Here is a 13,345-nt window from a genome sequence, read left to right on the forward strand (position 1 = left end):
GTCCTGAAAACAACAAAGTTCAATCATCTTGTTTTGTCAATTCTGTACTTCATATCTGATGTGTGTGCAGCCCAATCCAATTCGCATCTTACTAAGAAGCAAGTCTCACTGTATTCAACAGGACTTCTTTCAGCCTGTGCTCTGAAGAATGTAGTTTTATGTTTTTATGCTCATATAATTTTACATATTTCACTTCATATATCAGTGTCTTCACAACACTGTTACCCTCAAATCCCACCCTATATAAAGTCTTCCTGGCTGTTGTACACCACAATCTGTAGCCCTATGCAGACGTTGATGAATGAGTAGAACATGCAAATGTGGAAAGTACAATAGCTCCACCTCCCTGTCACCTTCCTTGAATTGGAGGGTGACCATCTGTCGTGATAAGCCTCCTGTATCTTTTTAGGGGAGGGGAGCTACTCTGCTAACTTGTGAGTGCAAGCCATCTTGAGTTTCTTTGAGGAAGAGAAGGATAAAAATGAGATAAATAAATAATAAACATGATGTAGAAAGTAGCTATTTACAAATCCTAGGGAGGTAATGTAAGTAGTAAAAAGGTATCTGGAGGCAGTTCTGGGATGGGTGAGGGAAAACAAACTGAAATTTAATTTAGATAAGATGGAAATACAGTTGGTTGGGAAGACCGCTGATCTGGTTTGAGGTTTGCAACCAGTTTTCAAAAGGGTTGTGCTTTCCTTGAAGAATGAGGTACACAACTTGAGGCTATTCTTGGATCCAGTGTTATCCACAAAGGCACAGGTGATGTAAGGGTTAAGTGGGCCAGGTCCTTTCCTCCCTTAACCTGTCTCCCACAAGCCGAATTTGACAGATGGGCAAAATCACCCACTGTCAATCACCTGACATCACAATGATGTCAGCTGATCTTTGGGACTTCAGAGCACAGTTCAGGGCTTCTGCAAGCCTAAAGGGTAGAGTAGATATTAAACAAACAAAATGAGGCTATAGTCATTTTACCTGATAGTAAATCGTACTGAATTAAAAGGTTTCTTTCTGAATGGATAGGTATAGGATTGCACTGTAAATGCATCGTTGGGATCATTTCATAGAACAAAAATGACTCTTAACTCTGGGTGGTATCCAATGACATCCTTCTGCTAGTGCAAAGATTTACGCTTGCTCAATGGAATTTCCCCCTCTCTTGCGCTCTCCAAATCTGCTCTGGAGGGTTCGGGGAAAACCCAGAACAGTTTTAGAGGGGCATGAGGGGGGAGTACTGTTGCACAATCAGAAATCCTTGTGCTAACAGAACTAGAGATTTCATGCTACTTTGGATACAAGCATCTGCTCCAGATGTCTACTAGGTTAAATTTACCATACAATTAATTATCTCTACACAGCCAAATTATCAACATTCCATAAACAGGGTGAAAGTATTTTTTTTAAATCCCTCATATGTTAAATGTCAAAAAGTGTAACATTTTGCAAAGTTAAATTAAAAAAAACAGAAAAACAAAATCAGCATTTGCCATCATCTTATAGCAGGAGTGGGGAACTTTTTTTGGCCCAAGGGCCACATGCCATTGGTGGTCCAGAGACAAAACTGAGCAGAGCAATGGATGGGATTCTTCACATTTGTACGGTAGGCTACAATCCAGCAATTCAAAAGTTTCTCCACCGATACACATTTCTCCATGCAGGCAATCAAGGTATTGTCATCATTTAAGGACACATTCCAGCCAAGCAAAAGCCGTTGAGCCAGGCAGTTGAAGGTTCTGGGGACAGTCCCGAGGGCCACATAGAGAGGCATGAAGAGCCTCATTCAATCCCTTTGCCTGAGGTTCCCTGTCCTTTTCCTCTAGTATGAATTTAAAATTCAGAGTAATGTTTTCTCCATAAAGGCCGTAATTTATCTGTGGGAGCAAAGGACTCCCTGCAGTTGCATATCACACTACAGGCATACCCCACTTTAACATACGCAATGGGACCGGAGTGTGTATGTAAAGTGAAAATGTACTTAAAGTGAAACAATTATCTATGCATGTACTGCACTGCAATCACCACTAGATGGCAGAGGCGTCATGCCATTAAGTGTCCGTAATTGCAAAGCTCGCCTACGTTAAGCAGGGTATGGTGGTGTATGGAGCATGTACGTTATAGCGAGGCGACGTTAAGTGAAGCGACGTTAAGCGGGGTATGCCTGTATTTCCTTTTCCTTTTCCTTTGCTTGCATAGAGATGGATTACTCTGAATGTTATGTGTTCTGATCTCTAAGTGTTATAAATCCGGGAGGGGGAAAATCATGTTTGTATGCCATCCTGCGCTTTTTGGAGGAAAGATGGGATATAAATGGAATGAATGAATGAACAGCAGTATTTTGTTAGAAAAAAAACTTTCTCCCCCCCCTAAGAATTTCTCTCTCTCATGTAGGACACTATAATGCTGCAGAAAATATTCACATTGTATTAAAATCATGTAATATTTTAGGAGTTATAGTGGTTAGCATAGTACACCATCCCAAAATAGTGGTGCCAGTCAAATGGTACCCAGTGAGGAAAATGATGTTTTGTACAGACCAAGATATATATAATCCCTGTCCAACCGTCCCTTGGGAGCTCTAGAGCTGTGATGTACAGAAAGCAAAGGCTCCTCCGTTCACTTTGGTGGAAAGGCTTTTATTGCAAAGGCATAAATGTGCAGGGCAGTGCCCACCCCAGTTCCATTAAACCAATGGGAAACCCTACTCATACTCGAGCTCTGTGTGTGACTGTGTGTATAGGAGTGGAACTGGAGAGGTGACTATAATTGTCTCTTGTATTGCAGAATGAGTAAAAGTCCCTGTAGCAGAGATGGGAATCCTACAGGCCCTCTAGGCACTGTAGGACTCCAACCCCTCATCACTGGTCATGCTGACTGGGGCTGGTGGGAGTTGGTCCAACAACATCTGGAGGGCCACAGGTGTCCCATGTTTGTCTTATACTAGTATCCCTGCAGGTGCTGTCAGGCATTTTCTCTTTGGCTCACTTGTAATGTCCAAATCACACTTCCCTTGGATGGTAGCAAGTTGAATCATGGTTTGTGCTCATGACAGAGGACTCGGAAGTAAGCTGATCAAAAATATCAGCCCACGTAGAATATAAACAGTTGACTTCTCTCCCAAAGGTTGCGTGAATCAGCCTTTTGTGAGAGATGAGTGTGGGTGGAAAGGCAGGAAGTAACAATGCCTCCTATTTATGAGGTGAAGAGAGAGGTAATAATCTATTTGTGAGGTGAAGTGACAGGCAAAAACCACTCATGGAGAAGTGACCTTCACTTTTGCTACCTGCCTCTGCCCAGTCCTTTTAGAAAGGAGTGGAAAATATTTTGAAAGGAAAGCACATATGTCTGCTGAGTTCCGTTCTTAACCCCACTGTTATTTGATAAACAAATAACATTTGATATATTTTTTTAAAACATGTGAAAAATAAAATAAATCCTCACAAAGGCATTCTGGCTGAAACTGAAACTCCATATTTGATCATTATTTCTTTCTCTCTCACACACACACACACACACGTCAGTTGTCCCCCTTGCTTCTCTCTCTCTTCATATTATTACAGCAAGTTTTTCTGTATGAATCATATGTTGACTTGCCTAGCTGACTAACCATTTTGACCATCATTGACGTCTAACTTTGAAGCATAAATGCACTGATTTCATTCTACTGGTTTATTATTCATTTTGCTGCTGTTAAAAAAAAGTAACATTTCCACAGCATTTAACTGAATACTATCAAACGCTATTCACATAGGACAGTTCTGATGACTGATTAATAATGAATGGATTAAAAGAGGACATACTTGGGGAGCAATAGCCTCTGCACATCTGAAGCTTTTTTTGGGGGAAGGGGGGAATACTAAAAACTTTAAACTAATTTGTGTTATTTCCATTGCTATCTGCTACAAATTGATATGATTTCAATTATTACAGTGCTCATTTAGTACAAGTCATGAGTTTAATCTCTTGCAGTTTGCTCAGTTATATATTAGGGATGAATATACCTTGGGTTTACATGCAAATTACTGGTTTATTTTTACAAACTGCCACCAGAATTGCTCAGAACTTCATCTGAGCAGGCTTACAGGCCTTGATTCTAGCACAAAGGCGCAAACATAGTTCTTGCACCAGCACGAAACCAAGACCTGTAATTGTTGATGTGTTAATTGACTGTTGCCAATGCTTGGGCATAAATGTGGCATGCTAGGGCAGTGAATAGTACTGGCAAGAAGGAGGCATGGGCACCAAATTCCCTGAAGACGGCATCCTCAGGGTTAAATTACACGTTATGCTAAATGTGCAGCTATGTCTATTTTTTCTTATTTTAATATGAGGAATGGAGTCCTGTGATTGTCATTGGGTCTGCAGCATATGAGAAGAGGGTTATCCAACCTTCCCCAAGCACGATCTGGGGGGAAATTGCCCCTTCCTGTCCCACACACATAGAAAAAGGATCCTATTAGTGTTTGAGTTCACAGATATTGTGCAACCATGTGCCTGCCTTACAGAAAAGTTGTCGGTGTGGGGAGTGGTTTCATTGAGAAGATGGGAAGAGCCAGCTACTTCTGCCTCATATGGAAGTCATAAGATACCACTTCAGCTGTAGAGATGGCAAGCCACTACCTGCCCTGCTACAACTGAAGAGGTTGTGTGAGGTCAGATTACTGCCACTGTTGGGCTTCTTTCCTAAAAGAAAGGTAGAAAATAGAAGTTAAAAGGAGATAAGAGGAGACTGAGCGTCTTTTGAGTCTTGCAGGAGCCAACATTTAAGGCTTGTTCTCAATGATTCAGGTCTTTAGGGCAAATGCTGTTCTCTATGCAACAAGAAATGGTTGCATGGAATATTTTGCACGGGAGTGTAGGATAGTTTGTGTGTATGTCTGTGTGCAGCACCGCCCCTAGGCACTGGGAAGGGGGGCAGTTGCCCCAGGCCCCATGCTTTGGGGGGGCCCCGCGCTTGGTGGTGAGAAGCTGGTCTGCGGGGGGGGGTTCTTTTAAGCCATGCAGTTTCACCAGCCGCTTCCCGGTCTTGGGGAATCTCCCGCTCTTTGGCTGCGTGCCTGAGCAGTTTTTCCCCTCTCCGCTCATCAGCTGTGAAGCAGGTGTTTGTGAAGCTTTTAGGCAGGAGGTTTGAATTCCCTGCCTGAATGTGGGGTAGGGTTGCCATATTGCCTGGTTAGCTGGGTTTTACCCGGATTCTTTGCATGCCACCCAGCGCCCGTTTAGCCCCTTAGCTGGCCCGGATTCTCAGCTTTCAATTAAGTTTCTAGGTGGTCCGGTTCTCGAGATATACATAAAAATGTCAGGCCACCCCCCCCGTTAAATCTTTTTTTAAACTACTGTATAGCACTTTGTATCTTTAACCCCGCCCGTTCAGGATTGCAGCCAATCAGTGAAGTATTTGCTTGACCTGTGGCAGTGTCTGCAAAACCTCATTGCAAGGCCAGAAAATGGTGGTTTTCCCCCCTGTTTATCTGAAAATCTCATAAATTGGGTAAGTATATACATTTCAGTTTTTTCCCCTCTTGTGTGTAGGAGTCAGATCCTGGGCAGTGTTTTGAAAACCTTCCCAATACTTGCTTTTGTGGGGGTAAAAGCGTTGCTAATCCCATATCTCCAGAGTAAATCCCATTGAATTCAATAGGACTTACTTTTGAGTAGACATGGTTATGAATGTGCTGAAAATCAATGGGACTTTGGAGTGAATGTAAAAAAGAATTGTGTTTGTGTTCTCTTTCTGTCTCCCCCCCCCTCCAGTCCTATTTTAAAGCAAGTAGGCAGGGCTTACTTAGGTATTACAGTATTTATTCTGTAGGAAACAAATACTGATTTTTTAAAAACTAATACTGATTTTTTTAAAACTAATACTGATTTTTCTGCAATGACCAACTGGTTTGACAATAAACTATTATATGGGCTGTATGTATTTATACATCTGCAGTGTGTGTGTGTGTGTGTGTGTGTGTGTGTGTGTGTGTGTGTGTGTGTGTGTGTAGTCTTTCCAACAACCCTGTGAAGTAGGGTTGGAAACCAAGGCAGCTCACAACAAGAAATAAAGCCATTTAAAATCCAATAACCATAAACACACGTATAAACAGTTGCAAAACTGCGTAAAGTGGCATGATTCAGAATTTTGGGTTGTGTGAATGAAGTTGCTTATCAGTTGAGGTTGCAGTTTTGTCCCTGTTTGAGTAAGTTCCACTGAATACACTGGGACTTGCTTCTGAATAAGTAAACCTAGGATTACACTATAAATATCTTTACAGTTTGTGTAAATAATAAATAGTCATGCTTATATAAATATTCTTCATTTATCCTATTTTTGGTTTTTGGTTAGGAATCCTGACTGGTTGTGAGATGCTTAGTTTTCTGCCTTACTCATAGGAATCTTGTTGTGGTTGGTATGGTATTACATTTAGGAAAGTGTTACTGCCTTTTGTGTTGTTTTTTTCCTATTTGCATTTCACTTATATTTAACCTCACTCCGTTATAGCCATAGAAGCAACAGCAGCATATGCAAGATAATTAACTCCCATTAGTGATAAGAGCAAGAACTTATAATTATTATTTTAATTAAAACAAGAGGCTTATCAGTACTTTGAAGAGGACCAGATATTTATTTTCTTTCTGAGCCCAGGACTGGGTCTTTCATGATGCCCGGGGGGGGGGACAGGAGAGTAGTCAATAAGACAGACATCCTGGCATTGGTAATCTAATTAGCAAGGTATGTGTGGGGTTGTTGCACACTTCCAGGCCCAGTTTCATTTGAGTATGGAGGTGGAACCTGTGTAGATGTGGTTGATCAAAGGGAGAAGAAATTTTGAGTTAAGCAAAGCTCTGTTTTTATAAAACCTAAGAAACATGCAGATACTTTGAATGTCTGAGTGCCTGCACCAGTAGAATACTGGAGGAACTTGTAAAACTTGCTGCAACAGTATTTACAACTGAGCATGTGGTGTGAAAGACTCCTTTTCCTAACATTTTGGCTTCTTGTTTTTTTCCACCCACCACATCTCTGAAATATATCGTATATGTAATGGTTAACCGTACTGCTGCCCTGACTTACTTTATGTTTGTTGCTATTTTGTGTTTTTATTATGTTTTTATATTGATTGTGTATTTTTATTGTTTTTATTATATTTGTAAGCTGTGCTGAGCTCTGTTTTTAACAGCAGAAGGGCAGGATATAAATCCTCTTAATCAATCAATCAACATTCCATAGTGTTGGAAACTAGAGTCTAGGCATTTAAGGCTGAAAATGTTAAGTTTTTTTTAAAAAAGATTTCTCACATCTTTCCCCAGTTTTTGGTGGTTGTCATGAACCTGTAATGGTCATGAGTTATTAGAAATCTGATGACAACACTTTGGTTCCAGTAAGGGACTCTGGGAGATGGTTATAGTCAGAAAGGACAGGCCTTGCCAATTTGCAAAGTTAAGTTTCATTTTCCCAGCTGAAGACGGTTAGAAGAAGCCTTAACAAGCTGCACCTGTTTATCTTTGTTGATTAGCCAGTGCCTGGCACCCAAGGTCATCCTTGGCCTATGCAGTTGGAAAACACCGTTGGGAGGGGGGCCTGAAGGCGCGAAAATGTGAGAAACATCGAGAAGAAAGTTACATCAGTCAATTCCTGATTGGTCAATTAATCTTGGACCGTTAGGATCTTTTTCCCTTAAGTATAGGGCTAGGGACCCACAGCTTTTGTTCTCTGTTCTCTGCCTATGCTGACTGGCACCAGAGTTCCAAACCTTTTCTGCCTTATGGTTCCTGGGGTTGCTTATGGGAAGGCAACCTATGTCTGGTTCCATTGCTTTATGTTGAACATCCATCTCTCTTAGGAGAGGTGCCACGCAACCAACTACCTCGTATGTAAGTAGTTAGGTGAGCTAGTTTATTATTTTCTTGTTGTGTGTATGAATTCTCTTGTAAGAACCTAAACCCCTGTTGGGTGAATGGTCTTAAAGGATTACTTGCTGCTATATGATATGTGCACTTATATATTTTAATAAAGCTACTTCTATTTAACCTGGTGTGTTCATTTGAGAGAAGGGGTGGTTCTAAATTCAGTGTTTTGACCCAACCTCAGTCACTCACTACCAAAGAGGGTTAAGAAGTTAAAAGCTTGGATTTTAAGTGTTAAACCAGAGGTGCCTGGCAAGGAGTGTAACTGTGACTCTTGCCTTTTAGGACCTTGGTTTTATATACCTTCTGGGCTCAGAGATCCCCTGGCTCTGAGTGGACCAGTATACAGGGGTGGTGGCAGCCTACCTTCTACCTTGCAGGGTTGTTGTGAGTGTACACAGCCTTGGCAAGGGTGAAGTAATAGCTTTTCGGTTCCAGTCTCATTTCCCTAAGGGTGGGGGTCTGAGCCTGATGCATGTTCCCGGGACCCTGAGGGTCGGGCGGGCATGACATGGTGGCAGCGGTGGGATCGAAGCCATTCCTGCTCTTAAGTGAACACGCTGTGTGAGATAAGTGCATTGCAGCAAGTTGTAAATTTTAAAGAGACTTCTGACACAATTGTTTGTTACTTTGGGTAGTAAGGTTAGTGCAGAATGTCGCAAAAGATAAAAACCAGATCTCAAAAGAATGGAGCCGAGGATGTGCTCCTGGCAGACACTGCGTTGCCTAGTCAGCTTGTTCAGCTGGAAGAAGGCGCTGCTGCTCTGTCGTTTATACCTCAGCCTTCTGTGGATAACAAGGAGTTCGTGTCTAAGCAAACTGAGGATAGCGAAGATGAGGAGGAATCAGATTTGGATGAGGAAGAGCTGCCTAGGAGCATGCAGCGCTACCTGGCTAAGCAAATGAAGCTGTTGTCCCTGCAGTTCAAGGCTATGGAGGAAGATCGCCGGAGTAGGGAAAGCTTTGCTCGTGAGATGCAACAACCGCGAGGAGGAAGACCAGACCTCCATAAAAAATCCTTTCCGACCTTTCGTGAGACAGATGACATTTTTACCTTCTTCCAAGTTTTTGCTCACTCTTGTAGAGATCAAGGTGTGCCTAAAAAGTACTGGATGAGTGCTTTACGCATTAATGCTGAAGGCGAGTTGAGAGAACTGTTGAACTCTTTGCCACTGGAGTATGTAGATGATTTTGACTACTTTTATGCTTTAGCCAAGTCTCATTTTGCGCTAACTTCAGAGGATTGTTTTCGGCATTTAGAAACAGACCAGAAGAAGTCTCGGGAAAGCTTCTCAGCCATTGCTGCACGGATGGGCAGAAATGTGGAACGTTGGGCTGACACAGCCGAGGCTGTAACCCGAGAGGAGGTTTTAGATCTGTTTGCAAAAGAACTGTTTTACAGACGCCTCCCTCGAGATTTGATGGCTCTGGTCAGAGACCAGCAGCCCCGTTCTCTGACTGAAGCAGGCATGCTAGCAGATCGTATGTTTAAAAACAGAGCTGGAGAAAAGTATACTTTGTTTCGGAGACCGGAGTACGTTCCTGTGAAACCGCCGAGGCGAGAGACCGCAGGTATGCAGAAACCAGGGCAACCGGCGAAGGAAGAGGAAGGGGGGCCTGCTGGCTACTTCAAAGTGTCTTCCGCCCGGCCCGAGGCTGCATTGCAAGAGAAGCCCCGTGGAGAAATAATTTGTTTTAAATGTGGGCAAATTGGACATAAAGCTAATTCCTGTTCTAAAACCTTGTCTAAGCCCAATCCTGCTGGAAGGAAGAACCCAAAGGTTGCTCCAGTTGCACGCGTGAGAGACTTAACGTCCCCTGGAGCGGAACCTCCTGAACTTTCTTCATGGTCGTCAGCCGAGGAGAATGAAGGAGCAGAATCGGATTTTGTATTTTCTGCCCCAAATTCACAAGACCGTCCTGAGGCTCCTCGTGGACCAGTTGTTAAAGCCCTGCCGGTGAGTGTTGTACAGACTGTGTCAGGGGATCGAGAGGGAGGAGTAAAGAATAGTTTGTTTCCAGAGAAAGACTCTCCAGGACCCCTTTCATCGGAATGTAAAGAATGGGTTCAAACGCAGTTTTCCGAATCCATATATGTAAACTGTATTAAGGTCAAGGGAAGAATCGATTCAGGCTCAGAAATTACCAGTATTGCAGAACGGCTGGTTAAGCCGGAGCAATATGTTCCAGAGTTACAAGTGGCGGTCACAGCGTATGGCCAGCAGACAGTGCAAGTGCCTGTAGCTGATGTGGTGCTTTCATACCGAGGCTGGACTGGACGCCATAGAGTTATAGTTCATTCGGATGACCATTTATGGGATGTTTTAATAGGAGTTGATCTGTTGTTCCTAAGCCATCAAGAGACTGTACGTGAAGCGAAAATAAACGCTCTTACCAGGTCTCAAACTTTGTCACAACCTATGGAAGACTGTGGGGAGAAATGGCCTCTGGGTGGCGAGGAAGAGAGGGCTGCCGTTGGGAGGGCTGGGACCCTGCCCGAACAACAGGGAAAAAACTCCTTTCAACCCAGTGTGGGGGAGACGGAGGAATGTAAATTACCGGCAGCCAGCTCCCAAGCCTTTAAGGCAGCTTTACTGAAGGATGAGAGTTTGCAAAACTGCAGAGAAGAAGCCGAGAGAAGCCCTCCTGCCTTATCAGAGACTGTGAAAGTGAGATTTTATTGGGACAAAGGCTTGCTTTATCGAGAACATGTACCTGGGGGGAATTCTACGGACTGGCAACCAGTCAGACAATTAGTTGTGCCAAAACCTTTTCGCCTGGATGTATTGCGGCTGGCCCATGATGTTGTGACTGCGGGGCACCTGGGTGTGAAACGGACTTTGTTTTCTGTTACCCAGCATTTTTATTGGCCCTTAGTGGCTAAGACTGTTAAAGAATATGTAAAATCCTGTGATATTTGTCAACAACTTGGGTATGCGCGTGATCACCCCAAGGCACCCTTACAAGTATCCCAGATTGTGGCAGAACCTTTTGCTCAAGTGGCTGTGGACGTGATCGGCCCTTTTAATCCGACTAAGACTGGGAGAAGATTTATTTTGACTGTAATTGACTTTGCCACGAGATTTGCTGAAGCTATTCCTTTGAGTTCCATCACTGCCCCAGTCATTGCTAAAACCTTGTTAGAGTTATTTTCGCGTTGGGGGTTTCCCAAGACTATTTTGTCAGACCGAGGGCCGAGTTTTGTGGCCAAGTTAACTAAAAAACTTTGGGAACTTGCTGGTATGGAACATCATATTACGACTGCTGGTCACCATTCCTCGAATGGGCTATGTGAGAAAATGAACGCCACTATTAATAAAATGTTAAGGGCGTATGTGTTAGAACATCCTAGAGAGTGGGATGTAGCTTTACCTTTCCTGATGTTCGCCTATAGGGCTACTCCCTCTGCCAGCTTGGGCTACAGCCCCAACCAGCTAGTTTTTGGAAGGGATCTGGTGGGGCCTTTGTCATTACTCAAGAATGAGTGGGAAGGAAGGTTGGAAGCTATGCCTGTGTCGGTAGTAACTTACCTCCAGAAGTTACAGAATATTTTAAGAGATGTTTTGGCTGTCGCTCATGAGAATTTGGGGGAGGCTCAACAACAGCAGAAAGCCCATTATGATGCTCACGCTAAAGAAAGACACTTTGTTGAGGGGTCAGAAGTTTTGGTACTAAAGGCCCAAGTAGACAATAAGTTGTCGGTGGCCTGGGAAGGCCCTTTGATTGTCAAGGCCCAGTTGAGCGACACCAACTATCTGCTAATTGACCCTAAATCCCATAAGAAACCTAAAGTATACCATGTGAATATGATGAAGCAATATTTTTCTAGGAAACACCTGGTTTTGACTTGCACTCCTGCTATGGAGGTTGTTGAAGATGCCCTATCTCGGTTACCTGTTCCCGTTGACTGACATTTGATTCATGCCTATTCCACGGACTGATTTTCCGGCTCTGATGACCTCTGGACCGTTTTTAGACCTTGTTTTACTCTTTTACGCTTTTAACATGTTTTATGGACTTTTTAAAGATTTTACGGCTTATGACCTTTTTTGAACTTGGACCAGTTTTGGATCACCCCATTTTTTATTCTATTTTTTTATTATTATTTTTTTTTGATAATAAAGTTTTTTTTTTTTTTTGGGGGGTGTTTTAGGGGTCCCTTATTTCTTTTTTTTTTCTCCTTTATTGTTTGTTATGTTGTAACTTTGAACTTAATTAGAAGGCATAAGACAAGAAGTAGCTCACTTGCTTAAAATGTATTAAATTGTTTTTTCTTCTCTTTTTTATATGCTGTATTGTAATGTTGATGGAATTTTTTTTCTGATTGTTCCCTTATTCCTGGTTGCTGTGGCGATGACGCAGAACTATTCAGAGTTCTGACATCATCTTCCTAAAAAGGGGCGTGTCATGAACCTGTAATGGTCATGAGTTATTAGAAATCTGATGACAACACTTTGGTTCCAGTAAGGGACTCTGGGAGATGGTTATAGTCAGAAAGGACAGGCCTTGCCAATTTGCAAAGTTAAGTTTCATTTTCCCAGCTGAAGACGGTTAGAAGAAGCCTTAACAAGCTGCACCTGTTTATCTTTGTTGATTAGCCAGTGCCTGGCACCCAAGGTCATCCTTGGCCTATGCAGTTGGAAAACACCGTTGGGAGGGGGGCCTGAAGGCGCGAAAATGTGAGAAACATCGAGAAGAAAGTTACATCAGTCAATTCCTGATTGGTCAATTAATCTTGGACCGTTAGGATCTTTTTCCCTTAAGTATAGGGCTAGGGACCCACAGCTTTTGTTCTCTGTTCTCTGCCTATGCTGACTGGCACCAGAGTTCCAAACCTTTTCTGCCTTATGGTTCCTGGGGTTGCTTATGGGAAGGCAACCTATGTCTGGTTCCATTGCTTTATGTTGAACATCCATCTCTCTTAGGAGAGGTGCCACGCAACCAACTACCTCGTATGTAAGTAGTTAGGTGAGCTAGTTTATTATTTTCTTGTTGTGTGTATGAATTCTCTTGTAAGAACCTAAACCCCTGTTGGGTGAATGGTCTTAAAGGATTACTTGCTGCTATATGATATGTGCACTTATATATTTTAATAAAGCTACTTCTATTTAACCTGGTGTGTTCATTTGAGAGAAGGGGTGGTTCTAAATTCAGTGTTTTGACCCAACCTCAGTCACTCACTACCAAAGAGGGTTAAGAAGTTAAAAGCTTGGATTTTAAGTGTTAAACCAGAGGTGCCTGGCAAGGAGTGTAACTGTGACTCTTGCCTTTTAGGACCTTGGTTTTATATACCTTCTGGGCTCAGAGATCCCCTGGCTCTGAGTGGACCAGTATACAGGGGTGGTGGCAGCCTACCTTCTACCTTGCAGGGTTGTTGTGAGTGTACACAGCCTTGGCAAGGGTGAAGTAATAGCTTTTCGGTTCCAGTCTCATTTCCCTAAGGGTGGGG

The 13,345-nt window shown here is 42.9% G+C and overlaps 1 protein-coding gene across 3 annotated transcripts in view; it reads left to right on the forward strand.

The window, feature by feature from the left end:
• VSNL1 (visinin like 1) overlaps positions 1–13,345 on the forward strand; it is a 180,400-nt gene that overhangs the window by 46,150 nt on the left and 120,905 nt on the right. The window contains exons 1-2 of one of the 3 annotated variants that reach the window (XM_061622632.1): positions 4,667–4,694; positions 5,375–5,491. The exons of 1 other annotated variant lie outside the window; for it this stretch is intronic. The gene's annotated coding sequence lies outside the window, so the exon portion shown is untranslated. One more of the 3 variants, XM_061622633.1, reaches the window with a different exon arrangement.

Source organism: Rhineura floridana, chromosome 4 (assembly GCF_030035675.1).
Source record: "Rhineura floridana isolate rRhiFlo1 chromosome 4, rRhiFlo1.hap2, whole genome shotgun sequence".
NCBI classification, from domain to species: domain Eukaryota; kingdom Metazoa; phylum Chordata; class Lepidosauria; order Squamata; family Rhineuridae; genus Rhineura; species Rhineura floridana.